Here is an 11,581-nt window from a genome sequence, read left to right on the forward strand (position 1 = left end):
CTCTAAGGCGGCCACTGGATGCTCATCTGACCGTAATTAAATGCCTTAAACCTCTAAGCTTCCGGTGGCTCTGCCCCTGTACCCCACCAAGGGCCCTAAGGCGGGCCCCTGGATGATTTTCTGACCGTGATTAAATACCTAAACCCCTAAGCTTCCGGGGCTGTGCCCCCTGGACCCCCTCCCCCGCCAATTAACGACCCGCCAGTGGCACAAATAAAGTATCTAAATATGCTTTTCTGACCGTAATTTAATGCCTAAAAGCATGAGCTTCCTGGGGCTCAGCCCGTGGACCCTATTCCAATTTACGCTCGCTACGCTCTACCTCATTGTTAATACTCCACTTTAAAAAACGTTCTGTTGGGGGGCCTGCATGTAACATGTAAGAGTGGTGGTGATGCAGATTTTCTTCTGCCCCCCCCCCCCCAAAAAAAAAAAAAAAAAAAAAAAAAAAAAATCTGCACTCATCTATCACAAACTCGCCGTTATTCAGCCATCTTGTTTCATTTATTCCCAATATGTTGACATTTAGCCACATCATCTCTTGTTTAACGTTTTTCAGCTTGCCGCTCTGATACAGTGTTCTCACATTCCATGTTCCAACTCTGATGGTATTTCTATTGCGAACAGTAGCTGGCTGACGGTCGGGGTCCCCCTGTCGCCCATGGGACACCCTACCGGGCGAGGTGCCTTGAGGTAGACGAGCCACCTTCACGCCATTGTCTATTGCTCTAGAGTTGTGGTTCATCACGATTGTTCTTGGAATGATAGTGAAGTGGTTTTCCGTTGCCTTCTTCACCGCAGTATGTATCCGTGTCTGGGATTATCCAGCACACCAGATTATGAGAGGTTCACCGTTGTCCTAAAAGATTCAATGATCTTCCGCCGAAACACTCCTACTGCATCGCTGCTGCCCAATGCAGAGCAAGCTAGGCTTATTTAAAGGCGGCCTAAACTCGCCTTCCCAATTCAACGATTTAGGAGATATTCATTTTTGTGTTGGTCCTACTGGTGCCACCCAGTAACACCACCAGCCCCCTGAGGCTGAATGGTCCCCCTCTCAGTCGCCTTTTACGACACGCAGAGGATACGTGGTGGTATCTTGACAGGCCCCAGCCCAGCCCCAGCGTATTATTATTATTATTATTATTATTATTATTATTATTATTATTATTATTATTGAAACCCGCAGACATTACCCTGACGTACATCAGAAAATGATTTCTAAAGTAAGTTCAATTATGAAAATAGGGGGTTCTGAAATCATCCTTGAGTTTATTCTTGAAAGTCTTTGCGATCTTATTAACTGACTCCTAGTAGATTTTTACAACAGACTACAGATATTTTGCTTAGGCGCCATCTCTATTTATACCGTTAAAGAAGGAAAATTGATACAACACGATTCGAAAAAGCAACCTATTAAATGTATTTCAAATAGTCAGGCGTCACCTATAGTTAATGTGCAAACGTCACAATGACTTGTTACGTAATCTGAACATGTTGTCTATGGGATTAGGATATACAACAGAAATTGGTATTGGGCCGCTTTTGGAAAGTTTTTACTATTGAGTAAATTGATTAGTTCCAGAGGAATTTTACAACAGACTTTATATTATTTTCAGAGGCGCATCTTTAAATTCACCGTTAAAGAAAACAAAAAACAAAAAGTTATTTAAAATTCGTTATATCAAAATTATTTTTTGCACATCTGATATTTTCATGCGAATGTAACAAGATACAATATTGTTCAAAATATTTATAGAATAACCAATTAAAAAAATCTTTTCCGTAAAAACATTCATTTAATCGTATGATTAATTTTTTGTAAAATCGAAACAAAAAAAAGTTGTAAATAATTCAATCAAACAAGGATAATAACTGAAAAAAACTTTTGTTAAATAATGGAGCTTACTTTGCCCACCTGATATTTTCATGTTAATGAGTTTGTATCTACAATGTATATCTGATTCTTGTTATCCTGAATAAATATATATCAATAAATAGATAAAATAAAATATGATATAATATCTTTCAAATATTTAGTTGAATAAGAAACTTAAATAATCCTAGAAACCGTAGACAATTTCATGGAATCTTATGATTTGTAGAATCAATACAAAATATTTGTAAATGTTTCGAATGAAATAATTACGTAAATGGCCTTTTGTACTCTTGCCGTAATGATTCCATCCTTGCTCCCTCAGTGGTGTCTATGCTGGCTAAAATGAATACTCAATGACGTCATTTGTTTCTATTCTTTTCCGCCCTCGAGTTTTAATATATATTTTGCCCACCTCCTGGGAAAAGGAAATTGGGAGAAATGGCCTTGTGAAAACAATTTGTTATTACTCCTTATAAAAGGGATTGGGCATCTTTGACTCAGATTATAAACAAAATCGTATGTGGATTTATCCCATGCTGCAATGATAATTATAAACATTTAGGTCAGTGAGGAATCCCATGACGTTTACAAGCTGATCGCCCGTCTGATTATCAAGATATTCATGATTGGAATTAGAAATTAAAACAAAAAAGTTTATGACACTATAGCCTATTGGGGCAAATGAGTATGTTGAAACCGGTCACTCAATTTTTAAAACTTTTTTGAAGCACTTCATGATCATTTTGAAGCGCACTTTTTTAGGGCTTCAATATTACACCATATTACAGACACTGATAACACGTACATGGCCATGCATACATCTCAATTTTGTAAAACTAGAAACATTGTTAAACAATGCCTTTAAGACTACTAAAAGGGGTATTATGAAAAATGTATCACATATCCACAGAATTATGTAAATTGTGTTCGAGCAAAAGGTGAACATATGTAGAACTGACCTTACCACTGGCGACATCGCTAAACGAACTCACATCGCGATAATTGTCAGCAATCAAGAGATATTCTTCAGCTGTGGTATGGGAATCGTTTTTTGAGAGAAAATTGCTATGATTTATTCTGGATTGTTTATCCTGCAGTAGATTGGTTGTTTGAACCAGTGAAATAAAAACAAACGCACCCAAACTCACTGGGCATCATATTAGATAAAAAACACAACTGGCATTTTGCTCACAGCCTAGCTAGTGACCCTAACCCTAACTCTAACCTATACCCGAATCTCTTGCTCTTTGCTCATTACTCAGCTTCTATACATTTTATAATCTTATTTTGTAATCTTGAACATTCAGTGTGAATTTCGTTGGATTCTGAGAGAATTTTGTTTCTATATTGACCAGAATTCGAGTTTATCTTTAGGCATCACTTCACACACCAAATCGGGATGTTGAGTTCTTCATTGAAATCGACACCATGCACAGAAGTAGAAGGGTTTTTGTCTTCTTTTTCTTCCTTGACGATTTGAAAGGTAGGTCTGCGTTGTTTATAATATTGTTGCTTCGTTTTTATTTCGTTTGATATTTTATTCAATGAACATTTATTCGTTATTATTACTACCGCCTAGTGCGCCCGAGGACAGTCTGGAAGAAATTCCTATCCGGCAGGTTTTCTTAAATAGTCATTGATTTACAAAATATATATATACGCTACATGTATACAAAATACATGAATACAAACAGTCTCAGAATTTTAAGTTACATTTTAAGTAATTTTAAGTTACACCCGCAGAGTATAAAACACGCTTGCTCGGAAGCTCAGGGGTTATGGGTAATAAATTACGGTCAGATGAGCATATTTTTATACCTTATTTGTGACACTGGCAGGTCACGAATTGGCGTGGGGTCCAGGAGGCGGAGGCTCAGGGGTGTTAGGCAATATATTACGGTCACATGAGCATCCAGGGGCCCGCCTTAGGGCCATTGGTTGGGTTCGGGGGGCCGAGCCCCGGAAGCTTAGGGCTTTATGCAATTAATAACGTCAGATGAGCGTAATAATTATACCTTATTTGTGACACTTGCAGGTCACTAATTGGCGGGGGTTCCAGGGGGCGGAGCCCCAGAAGCTCACATGTTTTAGGAATTTTATAACGGTCAGACAAGCATGCAGGGCCACCCTTAGGGCCCTAGGTGGGGTCCAGGGGGCAGAGCCACCGGACGTCAAGGGGTTTTAGGCATTTAATTACGGTCAGATGAGCACATTTCGATACCTTATTTGTGGCACTGGTAGGTGACTAATTGGTTGGGGGTCCAGGGGGCACAGCCCCCAGGAGATCAGGGGTTTTAGGCATTAAATTACCATCAGATGAGCATCCATGTGCCTGAGTTTGGGCCCTAGGTGAAATCCAGGGGGCAGAGCAGGGGGCAGAAAACCCCGGAAGCTCAGGGGTTTCCCCCTTTTTCCCTTTTCCCCCTTTTTTCCTTCTCTTTTTTTGCCAGGTGGGGGGGGGGGTGGCCCCCCGCCCCCCTGGATCCGCCACTGGTATGCAGTAAACATTCCTTTGTTTGTCCCACAGGCACAAACTGAATATAGAAAACGTAGCTTTGCCTACTATGATCCGCTGTTGTATATCAAACTCCCACTCTCTGTTCAGTCGTGCACAACATTACATTTGTTCAAAAAGCAATGCCGTCTTTCTTGGAATTTACTTTAACTCTTTCACCTTCTTTGTTATATCTTAAAAGTGCAATAGGCCTTCTGCACTCTATTCATTCTGTAATTATTTTAGTATTTCTATTTACTTTATCGTGGATTTTAGGTTTTCGTGTTTTCTGTTTGTTTAGGTGTTTTGTTTTAGGCACGCTTTTGTTATTGTAGTACTTTTTATTTGTCATAATTAATAATACATAATCTATGATTCCAATAGTCTTTTGTTTTAAAGATATATGTTTCATTTGATATTTCACATGTATGTACAATTTTTAATTGTTGTATTATATTATACTTTTTTTTAAAACTTTCATTTTTATGCAGGGCATTCTTGGAAAGCAGATCCACTGGCTTCCAGTGGATCTGAATGAAACTATCCCGTTGAAAGAAATCATGAATAAATAAATAAATAAAACAACAGCAACAAAAATGATAATAAAAATAACAATAGTTATTATGATAATTATCATTTTATTCTGTCTCTTTCATTCAGGGCCTGGTCCAACAAAATGGAAACTACTTTAGCGATCAACACAGACGATCTATCGACAGAACTGGTCTATCTGCGAGTATCTTCCTACCTGATCACCGTGTTTCCGATCACAATATTTAACCCCTTCGTGGCACACATTATGAATTTACCGAATACGGATTTCGATCCATCGGAAAAATTATTATATTCAGTAATATTTATTACAATCAACGATATTTTTGGTGGGTGCCTAAGCGCAATTGTAATGTCGCTTATGGATTTATCTTCAATAGTATCGATTCAAAATGAACTTTGTCAATGTGCGATATCGGGGGTTGTAATGTCTTTTATTTTCTCATCGTGGCTCATGCTCGGATTAAGTTTAAATAGATACATCCAGGTAACCCGCCCTCTTCAGTTCAGATGACTCTTAACAACCACACGTGTGGGTTTATACATCATTATGGTCTCGGCCATTTCTCTCCTCGTCGCATCGCTAGGTTTGCCTCTCACAGGATCACCCTTTGCCGATGAGGGCGCTGCTACACTTTGCAGGGGATCTGTAACAAGTCTTACTACGCCCCAAATAAAGATTTTCGCCTCGCTCATAGCCACACTGGCTTTATCCGCCATCTTTATTGCTATTGTCAATGTCCGTCTGATTTGCATCGCGTTCAGGTCATCGCTAAAGATCACCCCAAACTTGATCCGAGAGGGCGCCCTACAGAGGCGCGTAGATATTAGAGGGTTAAAGACCATCACCATCACCGTCCTAACGTCCTTCATAGCCACTGCCATCCCGACTCTTGTCGAATACGTTGGGCCAAGACTTGGGATGTCGCGTGGCGTTAACTATCTAACATGGTTTTTAAAAACACTTCAACTCTGCACGTGGTGGTGGAAGATATTTGTTTTTAACGCAACTGATGTCCGCTTTCGGCAATGCTCGAAGAAGGCGCTCCGAAAGCTACGGGAGAATTGGACTTGTAGAGGTATCGTGGTCTAGCGGATACGTCACCAGACTGTGGGTCACATGGTTCGTGGTTCGAGTCCCGCTGCGACACTAATGTCCCTTGGCAAAACAATACTCTACATTTGCCACTCTTCACCCAGGTGAAGAAAATGGATATTCGGTTGGAAGAAATTCCTTGAATGCTTTAGCGCCATATTAAGGCAGTTAAGCTACAGCCGGGGTAATGATTTGAAACCTTGTATTAAGCGCAGCAGAGTATAATCATATGTAGTAGCTGCGCTATAAAAATGAAACTATTATTATAATTCTTGCTTGTATCAATGAAGTAGGGTAACAGACTACAGCACCAAAAGTTTGAATTTGTGACAAGACACAACAAAACCATTCAAAGGTCGCATGGTGTGATTTTCACTTTGAGGTCGATAATAATATCTGGCGACATTTTCAATGGTGTTGTGGTGCCTGCACACATGTCTGACTTAACCTTTGCGCTTTAAATTTGAGTTTTAATTCAGCTTATATAAAATGAACCGAGGTATTTTTTTACCTTGAATTTATATTTGCATATTTTGTTTGAAAAACAAATCTGATGTGGTGAATATCACCACTTTATACCCCACATCCGGAACGTGTAACAAGTAGGTAAATACAGCGGACAAATGAGGATAATTGAACAAGTAGCTTCTGCACACATTAAGATATTGTTAAATGTATGGAGGAAAAGAAATCTTATTTTAATAGGAAAAATACAAATTCTAAAAACTTTGCATTGTCAAAATTCAGTTTTTTTTTGTGCAACAGTTTGACCTGTTCCTGAATATGTGGTGGAAGAATTAGAAAAACTATACAGTATTTTTATGAAACGGAAAAAGGAATTAATACCAAAAAAAAAAAAAATCGTCATTGATTGCTCCGTATTCAAAAGGGGGCCTGAATTTGATGGAAATTTGTTCAATGTTTAAAGCGCTTTGAATAAACTGGATAGTAAGACTTTTTGAAGAATTTTTTTTTTAAAATCACTTTTCGAGAAAATATGGTGGACAATTTTTTTTACTCTTTTGCAACTTTGACAACAAAAATTATTTAAAATTAAGACATCTACCTTTATTTCATAAAGAGTTTTTATATGCTTATTTTGAGATTAGAGTTAAGTTCAACTTAGGGTCTTTGTGAAACACCCTTCGGCCTCATTTGAATACACCTGTGTAACCATGTACTTGTCTATACGTGTCTATATAATTTATATTCGTGTGAAACCATGTGGGCTTACTTCACACGATGCGAATAAATCGAAACCATGCTCCTGTGTAATCCATGTAACGTTGTGAATTAATATAGACATTGTTCCTCTAATCACTTTTAAATTTACATATTCATGTATGTATATCTAATAAAAAATGTATAGCAACAAATTAAACTACGATATCATTATTCTTGATTAAAATTCTTGCGATAAAACATTAAAGGTAATACAAAATTTTGGTATGGGGTCATGAATTTGGTTCAAATGAACATATTGGAAGCAAATGCGATCCTGCAATATTCAGTGATCGATGTAGCGGTTGAAATTGAGTCTAAACATATGATATGGTAAATAATAAACTCTTTATGTTGTATAGCTCCCTTTCGAGGTCAAGATATCTGTTAAGCTATAAAACGACGTTTCTTGACTAAAATCGACCGATTAGCTATTCCCGTTTGGAAATTATATATCCCAACTACATATTCTAAGATTTTCATGGTCGCAGCTACCATGGTATGGCCGTAGGCGCTATTTGAAATTTATCAAAATTTACCGGGAGCAAATGCACATCAAGACACAAAATTTCCTTTTACCGTGGACTTGTGATCAGGAAAAACTTTTACTTTCTATTCCATTTTGTTTAGATTGATCTCAATCATACAGGCGTAGACAGGGTTATTTATAATTTGTCCATGTCTCAACGCTCGTGATTCAATTCAATTCATTCATATATTAGTCCAATGTACGATGTATCCAAACGTGAAAAACTAATTCTCACGTTACTACAGAGGCTCAAGTAATTACATTGTATTTGCATTACCGATAAAAGACATTAAAACCAATCATTGATATAATATAATAATGTGATATACATGGTATAAATAATAATGTTGTTATTCTACATGTACCTTTTACTTAATTGGCCCAAATACAAAATGTTCTGCATTTTACAATAGACGTAATAAATCATGTATAATTTGTTTAAATCATTGTATCATCTATTTGATTTAATAATTCCTGGATTTGGTTTCTGTTGTTGTCTCTGTTTCTGTTATTGGAGAAAACCCCCATAACCATACCATACCCATCTGGCTTTGCATTTTCCAACCAAAACATTTAATTCTTTTGAATATCAAAAAATGTATTAATATTCACATATTGTATAAGTTCAATATATAACTTTATTGCAAATATGGTAACACAATTCAGATTTCTGTATATGTACCAAACAATTTGCCATAATGTGCAACGATGGCGACCCGACACATGCTCTGGCGGCGGTTGCTCTAGGCTTTAGTTCATCATCAGGGATGTGGGCTTGGGGTTGTATTTGTTGTTGGGTTTTGAGCTGGGTTTGTGCTTGGTGTTGGGATGGGTGCGGTGTAGGTTTCTTAACAGGGCTAGGGATTGGGAGTTTGATTAATGTACTGAATTGCCGCTGAGTAAGTGTAGCCGGAGCAGGTGTCGTAGAAGCACAATTATATATGATATTTACAAAAGAATTGCAATTTTACTGCCATAATGTTACCATGCATAATGTTTTATGGGTAATTTTACTTTGTCACTGATGTATACTTTGTAAAAACAAACGCAATTCGGCCCTCGGGCCGCGAATGTTTTTTAATGAAATAAACCATTAATGGTTTAATTCAATTGTCAGAATGACTATATAACTCAGTTATTTGTATGTTATGTATGTATTTTGTCTCATTATGAGCATTTTTATACTGCATGACTTGTAGCAACCAGTAGAAATCGAATTTCCTGATTTGGGCAATAAATTATAAACCTATACTTATATAATATACTTGCTTTCTTGCTAGGTGCCTGCGCTGCATTGTATCTATCAGGCATTGGTGATCAGGGCTGTTCATCTACTTGTATCTCTGGTTCTTTGTAATGTGAAGTTGTTTTTGTTACTAGTCAGCCAAATGAACTTAAAAATCATGTTATGATTACGTAATACCTCATGGTCATGTTCGCACCTTTCAGTTTGTTATTGGAAATGTCTTAGGTTGATTTTTAGAAAAGTAGATGTGGTCGTGGTCACATTACATAATTGTCTTTAAATGTTCTTGAGCTTTCGCTCTTGGCCACTTTGAATTGTCCTCATGAAAAGAAATTAATTCATTTATAAGTTCTATTAATGGGTACATGAGCCCCCCCCCCCCCCCCCCCCCCCCCCCCCCCCCCCCCCCCCCCCTCCCCTCCACCGCTAGTCTACGCCCGGAAATCATTTGAGAAAGTGTCGCAAGAAGTTCAAGCTATTTTAGCGATCAATCGCGGCGCGCGAAAATCATTGACCCGCTATGCCACTGATCGTCTGACATGTAAACGGAGCTGGTTCGGCCTGAGATCACGGCAGGTTTACTGTCCGGTGTGGAAGGTAAGTCCTTGTTTTCCCCTTACTTTTGTTGATATGATCAAATTATAAAGTTCGATTTATTTATTTTGACTTTCTGTGAACATTCAATACCGATATTCGTGTTTCATAGATACAACGAATCCATTTATGTCCCACAGCTTGGACGCCTTTCTTTTTTTTTTGGGGGGGGGGGGGCAATAAAATGGACCTTGAATTAAGATACAGGTTCTCCGTTACTTGTTGTCTTCAGCTGTTCAAATTAGCTGCTCAAATGAAAATAAATGAATGAAACCAATACATAAATTGGAAGAAACTGTCATGCAGTCAATTGACCCCATTGCTGCGTATTGTTCTTGGAATTTTCAGCAAGATTTAGCCAATTTTTCTTCCTTTATTTTCATTCCAAAAAATCATAGATACATCAATTTTCACTAAGCGATCTTTTTAAATTGCTTCAAGTTATATTCAAAGTATGAACAGAAAGCACATTTATCGGTAAATATTTGTTGACTTTTTATGGAGGGGGGGGGGGGGGGCGAAATTGTATTGAAGGAAGCTCTTATACAATTCTAAGTGCTATAATCACAGAATGCACCAGTTTGGAATGCCTTGAAAATGTAAGGCAGTGTCATGTGTAGGTTAATTATTAAAACAAGTAATGCTTGAGCCGTATAAATTAGAGGATATGGGTGTTAGAGATCGAACCCTCTACCTCTCAAAAGTGTAGACATTTGTTGTTAATCCTTTATCTGTGGTAGAAACGCGACCCCCCCCCCCCCACAATAAAAATAGGAAAAACGATGAGGACCCATCCCCTCTTGATTTTGGTTGACAGAGATTTCTGGGAGATCACAAACTACAAGCACTGCTTTTTAGTTGTCCCCCCCCCCATTTTCTCAGAAATTAAAAAGTTATTGTAATAATTGTATTATGTGTAAAGTGTATTTGTATAGTTACCAAGAAAAAAATGAATTATGTACATACATTTTTGTCATACTTTCTGTAATAATTATTTGTATGTATTACCTTTGTTTATCTTTCTGTTGGAAATGAAATAATATGAATTAAGCTAAGGGCTGCTGTAATACTTCATTATTGTGGTTTTACTTGTTTACACACAATTTCGAAATGAAATTTGGAGACTACCTCACCACAGCAAGAGTAAAGGCATTCCAAAATTCTCATCTGTGAAACATTAATATGCCAGTATCCTTCTCAAAGAGTATCCATTTCCCTCTTTACGCTGCGCCATGAACCTTTTAAAAGAAAAAAAAATGGAAAAATGAAATAAATGCAGGCATGCCCGCATCTTTTGTATACAAGCTGGTCATATGATATTTGAGTGTTAGGTTTTGCATAGTCACTAGCTATGCTAGCTTGTCCAGAAGGGGTGGGGGTGGAGGCTAAAGCTCCCCTCTAGCGCACACAACACCCCAAAAAGAAAGAACCAAAGGAAGAACCCCCAAAATGTTCCTTTAATAGAGACCAACGATAAAACAAAACAAATCAGAATCGCACATCGTCCTTTCATACATGAAAGGTCGTGTCGTCGAAGAATATGGTCAAAACACCCTGCTTTTAAAAACCAGCGCCGCACATTTGCCTATATACATAATAGTCAATAATAGCAAAACATAATTTAAAGCCCCCCCCCCCGCCAGCCAAGAGGGGCGATATTTGAATTTTATTTCATATGAAATAGGACAGGATTACTCCATATGAAACTGTACAGTATAGAAATATTTTAAAGGAGAACAACAACACTTTATATCGAGTGTCAAATGACACTCCAAAAATAGTCCACTTTCAATAGAAGAAGAAAAATCAGACAAACCAATCAAAAAAGTTTGAGCAAAATCGGATAACTAATAAGAAAGTTATGAATTTTTAATTACATGAAAAACTTCGAAAATCACAAGACAAATTGTGACGTCATTTACTCACTATCCACTAATTATTTTCTTTATAAATAAATAGTATAAATTTCC

The sequence above is a fragment of the Strongylocentrotus purpuratus genome, unplaced genomic scaffold, assembly GCF_000002235.5.
Source record: "Strongylocentrotus purpuratus isolate Spur 01 unplaced genomic scaffold, Spur_5.0 spur5_contig_871, whole genome shotgun sequence".
In the NCBI taxonomy this organism is placed as follows: Eukaryota; Metazoa; Echinodermata; class Echinoidea; order Camarodonta; family Strongylocentrotidae; genus Strongylocentrotus; species Strongylocentrotus purpuratus.